Here is a 23627-nt window from a genome sequence, read left to right as displayed (position 1 = left end):
TTATGTGTGAAACAAGGTTGTAGTGGAATTTAAATACAAAATTCTTAAAAACATAAGATATCAAAATTTGTGAATTAACCTTTAATTATCAAACAGTAATTCTCTGAAAATGAAAATTTGGGTCAAAATATTTAGGGAGAAAGTGCCCTCCAAAATGAAAGAAGGTATTGGGTTACACTTTTCTCTTCATAACACTCTCCACAATGTTTTTTCATGTGAAACAGTGAAACACAGAAAAAAAAAATCTGATTGGATATTTCTAACCAATGATTTCACATTTCTAAGTGGCTCCTGATATATAATATCCTTTTAACATGAGTAGTGAAGACAAATTAAATAAGCCAAAAAGTTTTGGGATTAGAAAAGAATTGAAAATAGAAAAGGTTAGAAAATTGTTCTTAGAAGCCCTAGCTAAGCATGTTGGCTTAAGCAGTGGAGGGAGGACCAAACTTTTTGAGATAGATTGTCTTAATATTTTTGCTACCTAAAGTGACAGAGCTTATCTGGCTCACTACACTGCAGAACTGATTGAATGAAGACATGAAAATAAATTCCACATCCAAATGAGGCAACTTAAGAAAATTTTAAAAGAGAAACCGTGAAGATGTAGCAGTGACTGAGGCTGTGTAGTCCTTCAGCTTCACTAGACCTAAAGCCAAGGAGCCGTGATAAATTGGAAATCAAGCAAGAGCTAAGAGGAGCACATGGAAGTAGGACGTAGAAACATTGTCCTTTTGTAACATAGAAGCACATAGAAGTAGGACATAGAAACATTGTCCTTTCAAGGTATGGTAATTTAACTCTATTCTCCTTCATACATCTTGTTGAGCCAATGCAAGCCCAAGACAAAAATAATCTATTGAAATCATTTTGCAAGGAATAACTTTTCTGTTCCTTATATGGTATCTAAGGAGAGTCTTTAGAGAAGATAAAAGTGGTGTAGTTTTTAATTCTTCTAAGCATCTTGTTAGCAAAATATATCTTTGAGGTTAGAATTGATTAAACCAAAAAGTGATGGAGTACTTATTTTTCTGGGCACTTTAGACACAAGAAGACATTCAAGGTAACAGAAAAAAGGAAAATGTATAACCAAATATTTGTGATCACAGATTCTTCGACTGGTTTTCTGGAGAGAAACCTTTACATTAGATTTTTCCTCATTAATATAGATGTTGTTTCATGGCAACCAAACGCAAGAGGGAAGTTTAATGGACTCGCTTGCCTAATTCAACAGCATGATAAAAAATGGCAAATAATATTTAGTGAATTATTTGACCAATTACTTTGCCAGAACAAAGAAGGAAAAATATAATTCAAAATCGACTTAAATGTATGAAGAAAAAGTAGTGAAGAGATGAAAGAAAACATAGAGGATTGTTTTCTCTCCAGTGGAGCAATGGGTTCTTGATCTTGTTTCATCCATTTTATATTCTCAAGCTATCAAGTGTGGCTGAGGGCTGGAGTATCCAGTTCATCTAAAGAAAATTAGCTGAAGAAAGATAATATTTGCAGCTGATGTAGGTGATTTATAACCTTAGACAATCTATTTAAACCTGTTCAAAACCCTCTCTTACCCCAAACTGCCCTCTTTGAAAAGCTTTATTTGCTTTTCCCAAGACTGCCCTTCATTAACTCCTTAAAATTTTGAGAGGTCATATTCATACTCTCTAGAGATTGCTCTTTGGTTGTGATTTTTGTGTGTTTTTGATTTTTTTGTTTTGTTTATTAACTGAATTTCAAAAGGTTGTGCAAGTGTGTTACAATTAAATATATCCATCTACATATCCAATGTTCCTGGATCACAGCCACTCCTTCTATCATTCTCAACTAACCCCTTCTCCAAGATTTATTTCTGATTTATCACTTCCTTTATCACATGTGTACATTGGGTATTCTAGCTGTACTTACCCTTTGTTCAATTTTTCATCTTTACTATTATTCCTCTCTGGTTTCAACTTCCTCTCTGATACTCATTCTGTTAAAATGTTTGATAATACTTTGAAAGGTTTATATACATTCAATCCTGCATATACTTTAACTGATGTCAGCTTATATTTCCATAATTCACTCATCTGCAGTAACAATTTGCAAGAATGGAGATGCGAAGCACCTAGACATGATTGTATTCACATCTATTTGAAAGATTGATCTTTAGTCAAAAAGAGTTTAAAAATGGCTTAGAATGTATTCCTAATTATCAATTTTTATAAATGGCTTTGTACAATGGTGTGTGATTATTTTATTTTACCTGGGATAATATTTTCTCCTACTTGTAGGTTTTGGAAAAAGAAGAAAACTAAGATTTACTATTATAGAGGAATATGATAGAAATAGAAGACAGATTTTATGTTTGTCACATCTCTGATGAGTACTCATATTCAAGACTTAAAATCATATTTCTTACTATGTTAGACAGATAGAGAAAACATAAAACAACATATGATAAGCAACTATTTGTGACTATTGTCACTATTTGTGGAGCACATGGGCAGCCAAGATGGCTCTGAGAGGGAGTTGAGTGGGCAGAGCCCAATTTGCTTTACGTTTAGTGCATTACCAGCCCGTGGAAGTTTAGGTGCATGATAGGGTGTGACCTTTACAGTGATTGGTTCCTCTTCCTCCCCTCCCATGTCACGTGCTCTTTTTTGCTTTAAAAAGGGCTTGCTTTGTGTTAATAAACGAGTTTACAGCTTGACTTGACTCCCTGCTGCGTCTGATTTTCTCCCTGGCTAAGGGAGGCTGGGGAACAGGCTACTGGCCACACTAACCTTTCTTTGGACCCCGTCTGTCTTTCATGGGATGGACTAAGACCCAACAACTATTTTGTTGAAATTTACTTCATTAGCTAACCTTTGGGTTTGGAATATGGGAGGCTGATCTATTGAACACATTTTTTGAAGGCACCTACTGAACAACACAAATGGTGGGTGGTACTATTTCTACACTTTAATGAATGGTTGAACCTGTTAGTCATTGGTGCTGGGTAAATAAATCAACTCTATTGTAACTTGCTCCCTACACTTGAAAAACTTTTAATGTCAGTAAGTATCAACTACTTGTCGAAAGTTATTTTGGTGAATATAATTTTAAAACGTTTATTTGAAAATGAATATACTTTCAGGAGATTAAATGTAGGTTATCATTGGTTTGAGAGTGACAACATTTTTATATCACAGAACCAAGTTTAACTGAAGTATCAATGTTTTGAAGCACTAAGGATATTCTCACTTAATGTTTTTCTAAATTACATTTGACCTCTAAGTCCAGTTTTCCAAAAATACGTAGATCAATTATGGATCTTTTTTGGACCACTTATGCTGGACTGATATTATTTCATTACTCATTAGAGCAGGGGTATTAAAAATAATCTTATGACATTTTGTGATCTTTTTCACTCATATGGATTGGTCATCTGTAAACTGAAAGTTTGAATTACAGCACTGTCTCTCAGATTTTGTGATCTCCTCCTTCATTTTAAGTTGCGTTGCATTTCACACTTGCTTACTGATAATTCCTGCATCTCAAGGAATTGGGGACTTGAAATATAGGAAACGAGAAATTGATATGCGTATTCAATTAGTTTCTATTGGCATGTTGCATGGGCCTAGGTGAGAAGTATTGCCCATGTTATCTGATGATGCAAATAACCTGGTGCTGGGATCCTAGGATCTCATTTGGGGAAAGTAAGACCTCATCTGGGAAAATTTCAACTGCAGAAGTTTAGAAGTAGCTCTTAAGCAAGGCTTACTTTGAATCAAATAACTCCACAGAACTAACTCATTTGGATAAATTACTACTTGAAACAGCCATCACCTTTGGATCTAGTTATAAATACTTGAAAGTACAATCAAATCCAAAATGGAAAATATTTAAAATAGTAATTGACAAAAAATTGAAAATGTGAGCAATAGACTGAACAATATATTTTTTCCACTATTCACAGAATTTCAGGGAAATAAAATCAATAGCACTGTTAGAAACAATAATGTTTCCTTGTATCAAATAGGCACCCAAGGATATAAGCCTGTATAAAGATTGCAACATTAACTATTTAATTTAGAGGATACTACATGCTTCAGCAGCATGTATACCCAAATTACAACAATACAGATATTAACATGGCACTTGCACAAAGATCATATGAAAATTTGTGAAGTATTCCAAATTTTTCATTCTTCGGATGCAAGAAATGAAAAACATTTAAAATTGATTACAAAATTACAAGTGTAAAAATATATGTAACTCATATAATTAAAAGTTAGTTTGACATCAGTGTATTAAATCGTGACCTTAGAAAGGCCCTTATATGGGGCTGGGAAGGTGGCTCATTGGTAGAGCACTTGCCTTGCATGCCTGAGGCCCTGAGTTCGATTCCTCAGCACCACATAAGCAAAAAGAGAAAAGCCGGAATTGGCATTGTGGCTCAAGTGGTACAGCACTAGCCTTGAGCTTAAGAGCTGAGGGACAGTGCCCAAGCCCAGAGTTCAGGCCCACGACCGGACCCCCCCACCAAAAAAAAGAAAGGACTTTACATAGTATAACCTTTATAAAACTTTTGAAATTAGACAACATTTTCGTTCTATCCCAAAGAAATATAATACTATAAGGACCTAGGAAACAAAAGAATCTTAAACTATTTCTATATGGAATGAAATCTGAAAGGACACATTAATGAAGCTGTATATTCTAAAGTAGCATAGAATTCAAAGTATTATATCTATGAGAGAATAAAATACATTATGGACACTATAAAAATAGACTATAGAATATTTTAAAATATACTTTTTCAAACAAGCACGAGAAATATCTTTAGTTTCTGTATAAATTTCAATAGATAAGTTAAAATTATTTCTGATTAAAAAGTCACAAACTCTGAAGAAATCATTATAGATGTATACAAAAACTCTTGAATACATTTTGACATGAAAGGCAGGCAATTCACTTGAAAGAATTCCACAGAATCCATGAATTTTACAATAAGTTATTGCTGTTATTTTGATTGTGAAAATGTTTTGTATGGACACAAAGGATGGAATGGCATTTTTGAAATTTAAGAAAAGTAATTGAATCATTGGGACTTAGTAGAACAATTTGTACAGTCTTCCACAACTTCAAAGAGGTAGTGATACATATCTTTTTAGCAATATCAAATGCAGTTTCTTCCAAATTGTTCTTCAGACATGGTTTTATGTAATGTTTCAACAGAAGGAGATCAAATGAATTTTTGCTATCTTAATTTCCAGCAGCAAGATTCAAGGGGGTCAAGAGGCCTTTAGGTTGGGCATTGGAATCTGCATCATGATGAAGTAAGAAAGAAGCCACTCTGTTATTATTCCACTTATATGCACTGTGCAGATGTGTCCATCCATCTACAGTTATTGTGTGTTCCGCTTGAGCCACCAACTCAAGGACAATGTCTAAGTGTCCACTGTAGACTTCCTGATGAAAAGGTGTATATTCATCGTCATCCCTTGTATTCACATGAGTGGCCCTTTTGGAAAGCAGTCTCCACACTGTAGTAAGCCGATTATTTTCGGCAGGACAAAAAATAAATTTGTTGGATCCTTCTCTATTTTCTATTGCAATTGATACCATTTCTCATTTTTTCATCTTGTTTCTCATCTTTATCAGAATTGCCTAACCAGAGACTTTGAGTGCCAGTGAAAATGAGGTGTCCATGTATTTCCCTAATAGTTCATGTTGGTTGAACTGCTCCGACATACCCGGTGAATTTTCTGCATCGTTTTTCACCATGATTTATTTTATCTTTTTCCATTTTTACTATTCTAAATTATTCTAGCGAGAGTAGGGAGTTGATGGAGACAAGAGGAAAGATATTCCTCCGTATTCAATGGTACAGACTGAAAATGAGGACCAGTGGTGTCTTCATGTGCAGCTTATTCTAGGAATGAGAAAATATGAAATAATGCCTTCTACATAAATGATTTGGGAAATGGCAGAGCAGAAAGTAAAATGATGAAACCAAAAATACAAAAGCAAAATATATTAGGATAATTATGGAGCAATCATATTATCTATGAGAACCATGTAAGAGAGAGAGGAACAGAGAGATGTGCAAGGACCTACCTAGCCACAAATCCATGCCTCTGGTCAATTTATAGAGCAAGCAGAATTTTATTTTTTTTTAAAAGATGGAAAGAGAATTCATGTATTTACTTGAAATTAGTAAATACATTTTTGGGAGCCTACATAAAGAGACATAGATTTACCAATATACAGACAAAAATCTAAATCCTTGAGACTTCTAGTAACATATCTGACTTATATCAGTTGAATCACACTTTTCCTGTACAATGAAGGAATAGGCCCAGTCTAGGAAAGCAGCTAGAGAATGCAGGCCGATTGTATCTGTCACAAAACTTTGTGGAAAATGGTATTTAGGATTACTTACTGGTGATCCACTTGCACTGGAAGCATGATTCTGACCTATTGCTTGCTGATTCTGAACTATTGCTTTGATCATTATATTCTCCAAGAAGAAAAAGTGAGAATTGATAACAAAGGAATATAATGCATTTTGATTTCTCATTAAGCACTTTCAATAATCAAAATCACATGAAGACAATAGACAGCCCTATTTTTTTTAAGATGAAAACCGTGTCTTTAAAAAAACAAGGAATTTAAGTAGTCATGCAAAGGACTTCTATTTTATTACTGACTTATACATTTTTTTCTAATGTTGGTACCAATAAATAATGGATCAATTAGAAAGCTCTTAAAGCTATATGTTCAATAGTGAGTTCTATTACACTATATCATGGTATTTTTTGTGTATGGTCTTAAGAAGAAATTTTCATTACTAACTTGAATTTCTGATAGGACAATATCATCACTGTACACTTTGCTTCTATATTCTCAGTTTTAAATTGCTATCTAAGTATGTGCATTAGATAATCATAGAGAAGAGAATATGTCCAGAAAAGAAGCCATAACTTAACTCAGCAAAAGTAGGTACATTGAATCATTTTGGAATTATTTTCTGTGCTTGTGACGATTATTGTTGACTGTGTTGTTCCTTTGGGGGAAACAAAGTCATATTTACACATTTTCTGTTGGTCGTGGGGCTTGAACTCTGATCCTGGACACTGTCCCTCAGCTCTTCAGCTCAAATTTAGTGCTCTTCCACTAGCTACAACACCACTTCTGGGTTTCTGGTGTCTAACTGAAGATAAGTGTCTCATGGATTTTCCTAACCAGGCTTGCTTTGAACCACAATCCTCTGGTCTCAACCTTCTGAGTAGCTAGTATTATAGGAATGAGCCACCAGCACCTGGTTCATATTTGCATTTATGTGCACTAAATGACACTATGTAGACAAAGAATGGAAATTTGAATCAAATGATGTGACATTGCAGCTTTTTAGAAAAATTGAGATAGCAATAAATATGTCCTCCTTTTCCATGTTGTTACATTAATGACTCATGAGGTATGGGACTCTTACCTTAGCATCCTCTGCTGTCTGCTTTTGTGAACTTAGTATCAGAAATTGTTCATAGAGAAATAGAGAAAGACATAGATTTTAGAAAGCAAAGGAGATAAGGTGTAAAAGAAAAGCATAGAAGAATATACAACTTATCACACAAAGATTAAGAACTAGTCTAAGTGATTAGAATGCTAAAGGCACTGAGGAATAAGCCTAGTTGATAACTAGTTCTTCAATAACAATAAATGCTTCCCTAGGACAGTTTGTGGTGTAACTTAGTTATTACTATCATTTATTCCTTCAATCTGGAGTTATTCCTTCTCCTCTGTCAAAACTATTAATTAACCTCTGCCTTTTTGGTGCCCTGATTTACCAAAAAGTTTTCCAAATCTCACATATATACTACCCTTCTTATTGTGATTAGCAGTTACCACTCAAAAGCCTGGAATCTTTGAATTTCCAGGATTAATCTTCACCTGATATCTAAGCACTCTACTGGCATTAAATACTATGACCTATTATGAAAACATTTTTTGTTCAACACAGTATTCTAATATAGGTAAAGTACATGAATTAAGGACTATTGTTAGATATCATTTGGAAGGAACAATTCTATATTCCAAATATGGGTTCTTTATTTCGCATTTAATCACTAAATGACTCTTTTGCCCATCCTGGGGCTTGAACTCAGGGCCAGGGAACTGTTCCTGAGCTTCTTTTTTTTATTTTACATCAATGCAATCACTCTACCACTTGAAGCAAAGCACCACTTCCAGTGTTACCTTTTCTCTTTATGTGGTATGGAGGAATTGAACCCAGGGTTTTACCATGCTAAGCAATAACTATTCCATGAAGCCAAATTCCAAGAGTCCTAAATGACTTTCTTTTTTATATTCATAAGTTTGTGTGTGTGTGTGAAAATATAGTACAGATGGGTTACAATTACATGAGCAAGGTAATGAGTACATTTCTTTTCAAGCATTGTTGCCGCCTCCTTTGTTTCCCCTTACCATCCTTGACGAGTGATCCTCCCACACCGTCACCAAAGTTGTAAAGTTCGTTTTTCGACATAACATCTTTTGCAATGGGACTTTCTTAAGATGGCACTTTTTCATTCTGTTAATATGTATTATAATTTAGGGGAGGTGGTAGAAAAGGAAGTGGAAAACAATACTAAACCAGTAAGGCTGACATTCCTATCACATTACTAAGGAAGTAGTGTTAAGACCTGCAGGACTCATAGGGCTGTTGCATGTGACAATATTATGGAAAACACTATTAACTGTGATCTCCGACATCCATAATATGCTGCTTCCACTTTCAAGGTCAAGAGCCAAATATCTAAGACTTTTTATTGATTGGATGTGTTTCCTAGGGAGGAAATAGGAGGGTGTGATAGGTGATGGTGGAAAAATATGCATATTGGATCCCTGTCCATATTTTTTACAGTTTTAAAAAGTGCTATTGATGAACTCCCAATTACATTCAATTGACTTCCTGTCTGCACAAGATAAAGATAAATGAAGACATTTATTCTGGTGGATAGTCACATATATTAGCAAAATCCATTTCTGGAAAAAAAGATACTTGGTAAGAAAATATAAAGTATTGTCTACAAAATGGTTTCTTTTCTTGGAGAACAAAAGTTAATATTGAAATGATTACTCCAGCTTTGTTTGAGATTTTATGCTGTCTCCGTATCAAACTGTTTTCTACTTCCTACATCCTAGCATAAAAGACATGATTTGAAGTATTTTTAGAAACAAAGGTACATAATAGCTTCCTTCCTGCAGAGACTGTGATGGCAAGTATGATAGATCATATTGTAGTTCTCTTTTTTCCCCTCTTTATCTCGTGTTGCATATCTTGGCATATTACTCCATGTCCTGCACCAGCTTCCTGTAGGTGTGATTTACCTCTACTCTGCAATGTCATGATGGGTCATGTGACTTACTTCAGCTTACAAAAGTGAATCAGAAGTGGTGAAAGACTATTTCTAGGGGAAGATTTCTATCTCATTGTCTGTGTCTAACAGCTGACTTGTTTTTCCTAAGCTATAAAAATAGCATATTTCCAGAGGGGGTCTTCTTTCAACTTATATACTGGGAGAATATAGCATGTGAAATTAAGGCAAAACTCAAATATGGCCTCATACATATAACACAGGCAGAAATAAGCTAATATTAGAATATGATATTAAGATGTTTGTTTCTTACCATCCTTGTATACCGTTATGATAATTGACTATAGCACACTACAATTTAACAAATCCTAAACAAGAACTAAAGAAATAGACATTTCCTGTATAAAATTATTACAATTTTTTTATAAATAAACATTATCCATGTATTGTGAGGTTATCTTTTTCTGTAGATGTGTTTAATCACTCTAGAGCACTGTATACAATATCAAAAATCATTATCCAGACTTTGTGATTGAGATAAGGAAGAACAAAAATAAATAATCGCCTTTATTACCCAAGGAACACAAATTTGAATAATTATCAGATGAGGGAAATATACTCAAATGGGTACTTAAAAGTCCCAGGTGTAGTTCAAAAGATACATGATTAGGTAAGAACCATCAGAAAGATATAAAGATTCCTAATTAGAAGATAAAGGAAAAAACAGCAACCCAGATTCTGAATTTCTGGAAAGCAGAATGGGAACTAAATGCGTTTTCCACTAGAATCATTTTTTATAATTTACAGACAATTAAAAATAATAATATACATATATGTCTATATGCATGTATGTAAACATCTGTATATTCTTATATATATATATATATATATATATTTATATATAGGTATTTGTATATAAATACACATAGTGTTCATACCTATATATTTATTTAAAGAGATTTGAATCAGAAATATATTAAGAGCATATTAATACCAATGAAAAATTTTAACGATCCTGAATAAGTTATCAAAAAAATCCAAATACATATCACTGTAGGAATATAATAACAACCAAAGAACATATGGAAATATCATAACATACCTAGACATTGCATACATATAGGGATTAGTGGAAATAGAAACAATAAGATAGCCCTGTACAACAATTATGTAGAAATTGGAATCCTTGCACAATGGTGCTTGACACTTAAAATGATAGGGTCAGTTTGTTAAACATACTGGCAATCTTTAAGATATTACACATAGAGTGGCTTCTATGATCCATAATTTTGAATCATAATTTTATATGCAAAATAGATTTCAACACATGTCCAATGAGACACATGTACAAAAATATACATAGAAAAACCTTTTTAAATAACATATAATAAAATATTGAAATGCTCATTTAGGATGTTATACCCTTATACACATGTATACAAAGCAATATGCTCTATCATGAGAAAAATTTGGAAACGGTAATATTACATGGGAGAAATGGATAAAATAGTCAACGTTTTCTAATTATATGAGCTTTTATAAATTGGCACATCTGTAGAGGTAGAATATGAAATAATAGCTGCTCAAGGGGAGGGTTGGTTGAAATGATGACAGAAGTGACTACTAATAAATATTGGAGTATTTTGAGAGGGTAGTGATGATAAAATGTTCTAGAAGTGAAGGTGATGTTCTTATTAGAACTCTTTAATATTCTAAGAATCAGTGTATTTTATTGAAGAATTACAGATTGCATTTGCATTAACCTTAGGAAAAATTTTAGAATAGTAGTAGGTGGATCTGAGTGATAATTTAGAATTTAAAATCACAGAATTCTATAATGCGTAACAAGTATGTTGATGAATAAGACTGTCCATAAAATATGATCTGTGATATATACTCTGAGTGACTATAGATGCCATTGCGAGTCTGAATATTCTACAAAATTATGTAAATTGAGGGATGAGATAGGGTTGAGAAGGATGAGGAATAATGATCATCAAGATGCATTGTATTGGCCATGGAATGTGGCTTAGTGGAAGACTGCTTGCCTTGCATGTGAGGAGCCTTGGGTAAGATTCCTCAGTACTACATAAACAAAATAAGCTAGAATTGGCACTATGACACAAGTCGTAGACTACTAGCATTAGGAAAAGAAGCTCAAGGGCATTGCCAAGGCCCAGAGTTCAAGCCCCTGTACTAGCCAAGAAAAAAAAAAAGTGCATTGTATTAAGCCGGGCACTAGTGGCTCACACCTGTAACCCTAACTAATCAAGAGGCTGAGGATTGAGTTTTGAAGGCAGCCCAGGCAGGAAAGTCTGTGAGATTCTTATCTCCAATTAAATCTCAGAAAAATCTGAAAGTGCTGCTGTGCCTCAAGTGATAGACTTCTAGCATTCATCCAAAGGAGCTCAGGGACAGCTCCCAGACCCAGAGTTCAAACCGCAGGAGAGAAAAAAGAAAAAAAAAACTCACTAAACACTATTCATAAACTGCTTGGTCAAACAGCAACTCCCACTCAACTACTTAAAGTTAATTAAAAATATGAAATACAAGTCATTTTGGGAACCAGACATACATACTATACAGGGGACAAAATAAATTTTATATCAGGCAGTTTGCATTGAAATTTGTTCCATAGTCTTCTTACATCATTTATGAAATGGACAATGCTGCCAATTGCAGGTCAATTTCCTTGAATAACAGATTGAATTCTGCTGTCTATTCATAGGAAACACTCGAGGCGATTTTTTCGCCTTTTATTGAAGTATATCTGATATTTTAAACTAGATTTGTCCCAGTATAATATTAATTAAATCAATCATTTCATTAGGGCGATATTGGTCAGATTGTTTTACCAGTAAATCTTATCCCTTATAATAAATGAGAGCATGCTGTGACAGTCTCCTTTTATTATGACCAAATATTTTATGAAATTATCTTAAAAAGGGGAAATATTAAGCTTGGCTTCTTATTTTATACATTTCAGTTTATGTTTCTGTTCCTCATTGGTTTGGATTGCTGGTGGCACAGTACCCCATGTAAGGAACATGTGATGGAGTATGGAAGAAAGGAAATAAAGAAGAAGAAGAATAGGAGGGGGAGAGGGAGAAAGAAGAGGAGGAGAACTTGGAGAGAGAGAAGGAAAAGGAGAAGGGGAAGGAGACAGAGAAAAAAAGAAGGAAGAGGAGGAAAGGACTTTGATCTTAAAATCCACTTTGGTCACAAGTTCTCAGTGACCAAATCTCTACCACTATGCCCACTTGAAAGGGTTCACCTTTCAAACAGTTTGCCTTTGAAAGGGCAACAGTGAAAGCTAATTAAACAGTGAAAGCTAATTAATCTCAATCCTTTATAATTTCAGGTGGGTAAATAGTTCTATACATTTCCATAACTTCTGCTTCTAAATATTTATTTGAATTACTCAGAGAAGCTATTTGGCATGAAGGTGGTTTGATTATACCATTACTCGAGAGATATTTTGAGTGCAAATACATTTTATTTAACAGATAAGGAAGCTTCAAGAGATTTCATTTTGTGACATTCAGTAATGACCATTTCATCTAACTCATAATGACTTGAATTTTTCATAATTTTATGACATTCCATTCAAGTTTTTGGAATCTATACTGAAGTTCTTTCTTTCTAGTTGAAGGAAAAATAAATACTATCACTATCATTTATTTCTTAATTATTCTATAGAGTAAGTACAATATGAATTTCAACCATTCAAAATTAAGTTATGTTCAAGTCTGTAGGAATAATTGCTTAAGTCATTGAACATCTTGCTTCATCACATATGGAGATTGATTCAATTTCTAAAAATCACTGTTTACATAAAATATATGAAATTCAGTGTTTCTCTGAAATGCCTTGGTAATCAAACCTCAGAAAATACATGCACAGTAACTAAGATTTTTATATTCTCAAAAACTGTATGATCTATATTTTATGTCAAAAATGTTTAGGTTTAAAAGAAGATAAAATCATGTGACCGAAGTAGATAATATTTAATTTAACAAAAATCTTGCTTCTTTCACCCTGACAGAGCCTATTGCTCTTACCTTACATGAGATATTTGATTACGATCCCTTTGTTGCTTTTGAATTTAGTGTATTTCAATTTATGCAAAGATTCTGTCATTTAAACTTTCGAGTGTATATTTTTGCATAAAAAATGAAAACTATTTTTCACAGTGCAGGTTCAGGTTTAATAACTAAATAAATAACTAAATGTTAATTTGTTAAATTGAGCTTCTAGATTTCAAAGAATAAGAAATTTATAAATTTTTCTAAGCCTTTCCATTTCCTAACAAATGGGGCAATGTCATTCTTTCTGATGGAGGCATAGAATTCCATTGTGTATATATACCACATTTTCTTGATCCATTCATCTACTGAGGGGCATCTGGGTTGGTTCCAGATCTTAGCTGTAATAAATAATGCTGCAATAAACATCAAAAATAATGAGAAATAAATAGCCCCCAGCTCCTTAAATGACAATAAATAAGTTAAAATAACACAACAAAGAAAAAAGTTGAACTTCATTTTGAAATAATCTTTTTATATTGTGGTGTTTTGCAATTGTGTATTATGTTACTATCACATGAATCTGGCCTCAAATCACTAGGGCTACTAGAAGAAAATTTCCAAATCTAAAGCAGCTAACGTAGCTGTGCAGTTGTTGGTAAGTTTCACTACAGTAGCACCAGGCATTAACTGTACAAGAGAAGTATTTCTAGTGGATTGCAGGCAAGAATGTGATGAAAAGCATACTTTTATCTTCCTAGATTAAATAATAAGACCACACTTTAAAAGCTTACTAAGTGATCAGTCCATAAATAACAGTGCCACTTTTAAGGCACTCTAGATAATTCAAGTCCTTTAGCTCCCCACAACCATTACTGTCATTCATTGCCAAGGTGCAGTTCCAGATCTTTTTGATATTTCAAATGGCTTCGGATTAACATTAACAATAATTCAAGTTGTTGAGAAAATGTACTTCAGAATAAGCAAAATATCAGAATCAACTCCATATCATAAACTTTAGGGAAAATGAATTAAGGAATATGGCATGTCCTTTCTAACTTGATATTAGACATTAGGGAAAAATGCCAGAAACAGCCTGCAAGAAGGAAATAGAAGCCTTTGATGAGACAAGTAATTTTCCTACATTTTATGTGATAGCATATTTTTGTCTGCTAATTAGGGAAACAAAACGATTTTTAAATATGATATGAAATCAGGGAGTAGATGGTTCAGGAGCTGGGTCGTTCTGTTAAATATTCTCATTATTTTGAATGATCTGGTGTCTTTGTATGTGTGGTATTATGAATGTATTTTATGTCTGGGCAGGAAAGTTTGATTATTTGATCATTGTCTGATACCCAATGTCAGGAACCTAACCTGAGTTAGAGTGCTAAATATGTGTGTGTATGTGTGTGTGCCTGCAAGCATGTATTTACAAGGCAGAATCTACTTTCTCTCAGGGTATGTACTTAATTGTATTAGTTATACTACATTAATGACAGCAGATAAAGCTAAAGAAAATTTGGGCCATATGCTTATGTTGCTAAGATTGCATGAAGTAAAATTATATTTGGGGTGTGAGTATTGTGGAAGGTCAGCTGAAAGTATAACCATTGGAATATTCAGAAGGATATCAATGACAATGATTTTAGTGTAGATCAATTTTAGACATTTGCAAGGCTATGTAATCCTATATAAAAAGGCAATATTTATTGATTTTCCATAGCTACACTATGCTATATCTTTGTAGGAATACAAGTTAAAATTTGGAAACATAAAATAATATCATTATTTACTACATACAGTTTTATACTTCAGTTTCTTCAAGTAGAAATACCATTTACTTCTACTGCAAAGGAAGGAAAACCTTAATATTACAATTTGTGCCATATTTCACATTGGGAAGCTTTGTCTGTATCAATAAGCTTATTTCTTTTGTTTCTGCTTTCCTATTCATAACTTTGTTTCTCATACTATTCTTTTTTTTTAATTTAATTTTATTTTATTTGAGAACATACTGTACAGCGGGGCTACAATTACATGGGCAGGATAATGCATACATTTCTTACCAAGCATTGTAGCCTCCTCCTTTGTTTACCCTTCACCTCCCTTCCCAGCCTCCCCCCCTCCCCCCCACCAATTATACCCCCCTCCCCCCCCCACCGACATTGTAAAGCTGGTTTTGACATGACATTTTGTACTTCTCATTGTTGCAACAGGTCCACCTGAATCCTTAAACGACTTGTTTGTCCCCATCTCCTCCACATGTTATACTGACATCAAATATAGTGAAAGCGGGGGTTACACTGTCGGGGAGGGACATACAAAGCAACAAAGAAATAATCCTATAAATGCGTTAGAAACACATGCATGAAAGGAACGAAAACATTAAAATACATATTTAAGGGTTCATTTTCCTAACATCACATTATCTGACCTTTTCCGCTTGACTCATACCTATACTAGATATTGCAATTAAGGGAAACCATGGGACCTATGCTTCTTTGGGCCTGGCTTACTTCACTTAATATAATTTTTTCCAAACCGTTCCATTTCCTAACAAATGGGAAAATGTCATTCTTTCTGATGGAGGCATAGAATTCCATTGTGTATATATACCACATTTTCTTGATCCATTCATCTACTGAGGGGCATCTGGGTTGGTTCCATATCTTAGCTATGGTAAATAATGCTGCAATAAACATAGTTGTGCTGGTAGCTTTAGTGTGGTCTTGTTTGTAAACATTTGGGTAAATGCCCAAAATTGGGATTGCTGGATCATAGGGGAGATCTATGTGAAGTCTTTTGAGGAACCTCCATACTGCTTTCCAAAGTGGTTGAACAAGTTTACATTCCCACCAACAATGAAGTAAGGTTCCTGTCTGTCCACATCCCCTCCAGCATCTGTTGTTGTTAGAGTTCTTGATTTTTGCTGTTCTAACAGGAGTGAGGTGATATCTCAATGTTGTTTTGATTTGCATTTCTTTTATGGCTAGGGATGTTGAACATTTCTTCATGTGTCTATTGGCCATCCTTCTTTAGATCTTTACTAGCCATACAACGGACAAGGGTCTCATATCTAAAATATACTTGGAACTCAAAATTTAAACCACTCATACTATTCTTCTAAGGATTTTTTCTTTCTCCCAGTGTGGGGCTTGTACATACCTCATGCTCTCAGTTTGTTTGCTAACAGTAGTCAATCCACCATATGAACCATGTCTGCAGCCCAAAAATTTTTGTAGTAAATTGGAGATAGAACCTCATGAACTTTCCTACCAGCCTGAAAACCATTATCCCTGATGTCTCATCCTTTTTATTCATTAGGATTACAGAGATGAGTCATGGACAGCAAGAGTCAATGACTTTTATGTCTTATAGATTCCACTTGTTTGTTAGTGAATGTAATAATAAACTACCGCAGATTGGGTAGCGTTAGTACTGTAAATACATTGCCTTTGAGTTCGTGGGAGTAGAACTCCAAGATCAAAGTTGGCTTCTTCTGAGTCCCCTTTCCTTGGCATATTCAAGGCATTCTGATTCTCTTGGAAGAGACTTCAACTTAAATGCTCCATTTGAGATTCTGTTTCCAAATGCAGTCACTTTCTAAGACAATGGGTTTTCTATCTTTAATATGACTTCAGTAGGACAGTATCCAACACATAACATATTACTAATGGATAGAAGAAAATCTCTAATAGGAAATTATTTGATTTGGGCATGGAAGTTATGGTTAGACTTTTAAAAATTAGGCAAAGGGGTAAAGGTCTTATTAGAACTTGTAAAATGAGTATGAAGTCTTGACCTTAGATATGCCAAATTCTTACCCTGGCACACACTTAAATTCTTAGTGGTACTAGAGGACTGAACCCCAAACCCTATACTTATGAAACAGCATCTCTACCAGGGTCATACCTGCAGATTATAATTGGATTTCTTGTTTTGAAGTAATATCACTATGCCTGGGCCTGATTGGACTGCAGTCCTCCTAACACAAACCAAACATTGTTTCCAGCAAATGATTAGTTTCTGAAACTTCTTTGTATTTTCTGGGCTTGCCTGGAACTGGAATTTTCTAATTGTTGATGCCCAAGAAGATAAGATTGCAGGTTTGAGACACTTTAACCAGTAAAAGTATTCAATTTCAAAATTTCTTGATATTTTCTATATTTGTGTTTAACATATATAGCTAACCTTCATTTTCTCCCTTTTTTGCTTAGTATTCTTGAATTGAAATCATTGCCTTTGTTTTGGATGGAATCCCATGACAATCAAAAAAACTCCCAAAATTTTATGTCAAACATCATGGAAAAGAAGGCTTCAGGTTGGAAAAAAACATTGATCCTTAAGTTATAAATGCTATATATTTATAGTGTTGCTCAACGTTTTCTTAACTATGAAAAGGAAGACAGAATTGTAAAAGATGTCAGACATAATTTTGATGAACTTCCAGGTCTCCTTAGAAATTCTGTAGTTGTCACTTCATGCTATCTTCCTTCCTTAAAGCTTGCTTTATTAAAGCCCTCTGGGAGGATATTGGCTGGACTGAATGGTAATATTCTCCAGGAGATGAAGCTGATTTTATAAAGCTGATGGTGTGGTAAATAAAGGAATGATGAGAATAAGCACAGATATTTTCACAGAATGAGCAGACCAGGCTCAAATACTGAACACCAAAACAAAGCAAAGTTTCCAGTCTGATGATCCACATTGGAACATATATATATATATATATATATATATAGCTAAATATACATATACAAATATATACATATACATATATCTGCATGCATGAATTAGTAAATCTCCAGTAGAATATAGAGAAACTTGGCCTGACAATTATTAAACTATATCAAACTGGTTGCAAGTAAGGTACAGTAAAAAAGCAATAATTTAGAATACATTTTTTTAATTTTTATTTTTTATTGTGAAAAAACTGTACAGAGGGGTTACATTTACATGGACAAGATGAGTACATTTCTTATCAAGCATTGTAGCCTCCTCCTTTGTTTCCATTTCCCATCGCTTCAAAGCCTCCCCCCAAACCTAATCCTCCCCTCCCCTCCCCACCAAACTTGTAAAGTTCGTTTTCGACATGACAACCTGTACTTCTCAACTTGCAACGGGTCTACCTGTATCCTTATTTAAATGACTTGCTTTTCCCCTTCCCCTCCACAAATTATACCGACATCAAATACAGTGAAAGCAGGGGTTATACTGTGGGGAATGGACATACAAAGCAACAAAAAATAATCATATGAATGCATTAGAAACAAATGCATGAAAAAAAACAAATATTGAAATACATATCTAAGGGTTCATTTTCCTAACATCACCTTATCTGAACTATTCTGCTTGACTCATACATATACTAACTATTGCAAATTAGGCAGACCATCGGACCATTGGGCTTGGCTTACTTCACGTAATATAATTTTTCCAAGTCTTTCCATTTCCTAACAAATGGGGCAATGCCCTTCTTTCTGATGGAGGCATAGAATTCCATTGTGTATATATACCACATTTTCTTGATCCATTCATCCACTGAGGGGCATCTGGGTTGGTTCCATATCTTAGCTATAGTAAATAATGCTGCAATAAGCATAGTTGTGCTGGTAGTTTTAGTGTGGTCTTGTTTGTAAACATTTGGGTAAATGCCCAAGAGTGGGATTACTGGGTCATAGGGGAGCTTTCTGTGGAATCTTTTGAGGAACCTCCATACTGCTTTCCAAAGTGGTTGAATGAGTTTACACTCCCACCAACAATGCAATAAGGTTCCCTTCTGTACACATCCCCTCCAGCATCTGTTGTTATTAGAGTTCTTGTTTTTTGCCATTCTAACTGCAGTAAGGTGGTATCTTAATGTTGTTTTGATTTGCATTTCATTTATGGCTAGAGATGTTGAGCATTTCTTCATGTGTCTATTGGCCATCCTTCTTTCTTCTTCAGAGAATTATCTCTTTAATTCTTTAGCCCACTTATTTATTGGGCAGTTGTTCCTTTGAGGATTTGTTGTTGGGGGATTTAATATTTTGAGTTCCAGGTATATTTTAGATATGAGACCCCTATCCATTGAATGGCTAGTGAAGAACTTCTCCCATTCCGTGGGCTTTCTATTGATCTTGCTAACCATGCAGAAGCTCTGAAACATCATGCAATCCCATTTGTCCAAACTCTCTTTGATGTGTTGTGTTTCCGGGTTTCTATTAAGAAAATTTCGGCCTGCGCCAAGAAGACCTAGGGTTTCTCCTATTCCATCCTGTAATGTTTTCAGAGTTTCTGCTTTGACTCCAAGGTCTTTGACCCATTTGGAGTTGATTCTGGTGCAGGGTGATATATAAGGATCTAGCTTAATTTTCTACAAGTAATTAACCAATTTTGCCAGCACAATTGTCTTTCTTCCATTCTAGTTTTTTAGCTCCCTTATCGAAGATTAGATGGCTATAGGTCTGTAGGTTCATTTCTGGGTTTTCAATTCTATTCCATTGGTCCTGAGTTCTGTTCTTGTGCCAGTACCAAGCTGCTTTGATTGCTATGGCTTTATAGTAGATTTTGAAATTTGGTATTGATATTCCTCCAACAGCGTTCTTTCTGTGGAGTAGCGTTTTTGCTATTCGGGGTCTTTTATTGTTCCATATGAATTTTTGGATTGCCTCTTCTATTTCCTTGAAGAATAACGTTTGAATTTTGATAGATATTGCATTGAATTTGTAAATCGCCTTGGGAATTATTGCCATTTTCATGATGTTAATCTTTCCAATCCAGGAGCATGGGAGTTTTTCCCATTTTCTAAGTTCTGTTTTGATTTCCTTTTTCAAGTTTTCATCAGAAAGGTCCTTCACTTCTATTGTTAAGTTAATTCCTAGGTATTTTATTTTTTGTGGGGCTGTTACAAATGTAGTTGCTTTTGTAATTTCAGCCACACATTTCTCATTGTTGGCATACAGAGAAGCCATTGATTTTGGGGGGTTAATTTTATACCCTGCTACTTTGTCAAAGTAACAGGGAGTGGAGTCTATGGGATTCTTTAAATACAAGATCATGTCCTCTGCAAAGAGGGAGAGTTTCATTTTTCCTTCCCTATTTGCATCCCCCTTATGTTTGCATCTTGTCTTATTGCTGTAGCTAGGCATTCTAATACTAGATTGAAGAGAAATAAAGAGACTGGACAACTAGCTATTTCTACAAATTCTAATCAGATCTCAGCAGATTAAATATTTTATGGAATTCCTATTAAAATATTGCTTTGCAGACTGACTGTTTCTTCATACTACACCTATGTATATCTGTGTGTTTGTATGTGTATATTTGTGTGTGTTTGAATAAACTAATACAACAATGTAGCAGATAAAATATTAGTATGGCCTGTCCAAAGAAACATACATCCCATGTTTTCCCTAATTTTCAATAACTAATGCATGTCTGGGATAAACAGAAATGTTCAAAGCTATGTCCATTTGACCAGAAAGATAATGTTAACAGAAATGAACCCCATAATAGGGACACAAGTGTTTATTTCTTTCTTGCTATTGTTTCTAACATACTTATAATGTGCAATGTGATTTTTTGTGTTTCTTTATAGGTTCCTCCCCCAAACTATAACACCTGTTTTCACTGTATTTGTTGCTACTACATATTGTATATATGCTCCTCTAATTTGGGAAGGGGAAGGAAAAAACCAAAATGCTTAAATGGAATACAAGTTGACCCATTGTAACGATGTGATGCACGAGACATTATGGTGAAAAATGAACTTCACAATTTAGGTTGGGGAAGAGGGGATGGGAGTATACTTGTGGATGTAGGAGGGAAGAGAGGTATGGGGAAAATAAAGGAGGAGGTAACAATGCTTGTTCAGAAATGTACTCATTACATTACTCATGTAAATGTGTCCCCTCTGTACCGTATTTTTACAATAAAATGTATAAAAATGTTCTGAGATGGAAGAGTTTATTTCCTTTATTTTATTTTATAATACCGTGAACAAAGAAATCATTGCAAAACACTGATATGAAAGTATTTTGAATAAATGTATGTGTGTGTGCATGTGCACACAGCCACTTGGCATGCTCAGTGTTGGAAATCAGGGCTTCAAGGTCTTGCTAGGCCTTTCCTCTTTCGATTGGTGAGCTACTCTATGAGCTACATCTCTATTCTTAGCCCTATGCTAGTTAATTAAAATTTTTGAAAAATAATCTCATGAATTTATTTTGCCCTGATTGGCTTCCAACAGTTATTCACAAATATCCAGCTCCTGAGTAGATATGCCCAATAGGCACGATTACAGGTGTGACCAAGCACCACAAGGCTTTCAGAATAATTTTAAAAGTAGAAGAAAATTTACTTCATGGAGGCCTGTTTTATTATCTCCTACTTTTAAACATTTTTGTTGATTGAATGTGAATACTTTTTCATTCTGGGATTTTTAAAAGACAGTAAGTTTTAGTACTTTTTCAAAAGGAAACATTGACTCATTTCCTTTCTCACTGTGTGTCTTTGGGCCATGTACTTAGTGCGCTTAATTGCAATTTTTCCCAACACTAAATTGGTAATAACATTAAGATTATAGCAAATGTTGTCAAGAATTAAAGGAAATAAAACTTGTGAAATACATAACCTAAAATTCTATGAATGAGCTTTGAGTTTAGCCAGTGCGTTTTTTAAAATACTAAATAGAATGCGATAAGCATTACAAAAACTCTTACATGTAGTGAGCAACCAGAAGTAATGTTATGTATTGACCATGCTCTGCTTCCAAGGAAGCCAGGTGGATAACTTCTCATGCTGTAAATCAAACTGGTTATCTTATGTCTTGTTATTGTAAAAATATCAGGAACAGAATGAATGGAGGTTGTAAACTGAGGTGAAGTCCATATGTAAATGTGAAAAACTGATAAAACAAAAGTATCTGAGCAATATATAGTGTTTTCCATCATAAGGAAGACCTAGAGGAATTAATTCTCTTTTTGATATCCTATCATAGGTCCTTAGAAGGTTGAACTCTTTCCCCATTCTTGTAGCAGCAGCATCAGATGAGAGGAACTGTATTTTTTTTTGTTGTTTCCTTCAATTTATTCTTCAGTCCAAATCTGTAGTACTTGAGATTGAAAGAAACCAAGGGAAATTAGACACATACACTTTGTAATGAATAATCAAGGTAAAATAAATAAAATACATACAGCCTTGTAAAAGGTCTAACTAAATTGAGTTACATATTCTCAAGCATAAATAGAGAATGATTTAAGCAATATCATGTTATTGATAATTGAAAAATGTTGAGTTGCTTAATTTTTTTTCCTTTCTACTACCTTAAATTATTTATTGATTTTGCATAGAAGATTAAAGATGAGATTAACAAGAAACTTGATTTAAAATGGACAAAAGTTCAAAATAGACATGTTTTCCTTAAATCCTTGAAGATCGACAGTGGGTTAACAAAATTGTACTTAATACAACTTGTATGCTGGCTTAATGCTTTGAGACCAGAAGTCATTAGGGAAATATAATTCAAAATTACTATGATACTACTTCATTACTACTATAACTTTTATCAACAAAATCAAAGGAACCAGGTGTTGTGGTAAAGGCTTGTAATTTCAAGCACTTAGGAGGTCGGATTTAAGTCTACGGCCAGTCTGGGTTGTGCTGCAGATATTAAAAACTTGCCCATTATTATTAAAGGTAATAATGGTGAGAGTGTGGAGAAAAGGAAATTTTCTACACTCTTGGTCAAAATACAGGTTAGTATTCTCATTGTAGAAAGTAGTATGCAGTTTTCTAAAGAGGCTGATATCTTAGGATCAGATTCAAAGCCAGCCCAGGCAGAAAAATCTGTGAAAATCTTATCTCCAATAAACACCAGAAAACTGGAAGTGGTGCTGTAGCACAAGGGGTAGATTGCGAGCCTTGAGCTGAAGCGCTCAGGCCCTGAGTTCAAGCCCCACAACCGACAAAAAAAGAGAAATGCTAAGCTAATGTATCATCTTACCCACCAATAATGTGATTATTTCTCTCTCCGTAACTCGTAAATATATCTGTAGTTCATAGTTATTCACCTTATTCACAACAACAGCGAATATATAAGTCAAAGTTGTGTTCAACTACAGACTAATAAAGCAATTGTGGTAATGTACAATTTTTTCACATTTCTGCCTTCCTTCTCTTCTCATATAAGAAAACACTGATAACACTATAAATATATTGAATTTATAAATTAAGGATCGGTGTTGTTGTTGTTTTCCAACCTGAAGCCTTC

At 34.3% G+C, this 23627-nt stretch overlaps 1 pseudogene; it reads left to right on the top strand.

Annotated features, from left to right (window-relative positions):
* Window positions 1-4070: 4070 nt before the first annotated feature.
* Window positions 4071-4170, top strand: LOC138834344 (U6 spliceosomal RNA; annotated as a pseudogene).
* Window positions 4171-23627: the final 19457 nt, after the last annotated feature.

The sequence above is a fragment of the Dipodomys merriami genome, unplaced genomic scaffold (genome assembly GCF_024711535.1).
Source record: "Dipodomys merriami isolate MVZ:Mamm:240054 unplaced genomic scaffold, mDipMer1.0.p SCAF_212, whole genome shotgun sequence".
Taxonomy (NCBI): Eukaryota; Metazoa; Chordata; class Mammalia; order Rodentia; family Heteromyidae; genus Dipodomys; species Dipodomys merriami.
Note: the sequence above shows the minus strand (reverse complement) of the source record. Positions and strands in the feature narration are given on the sequence as shown.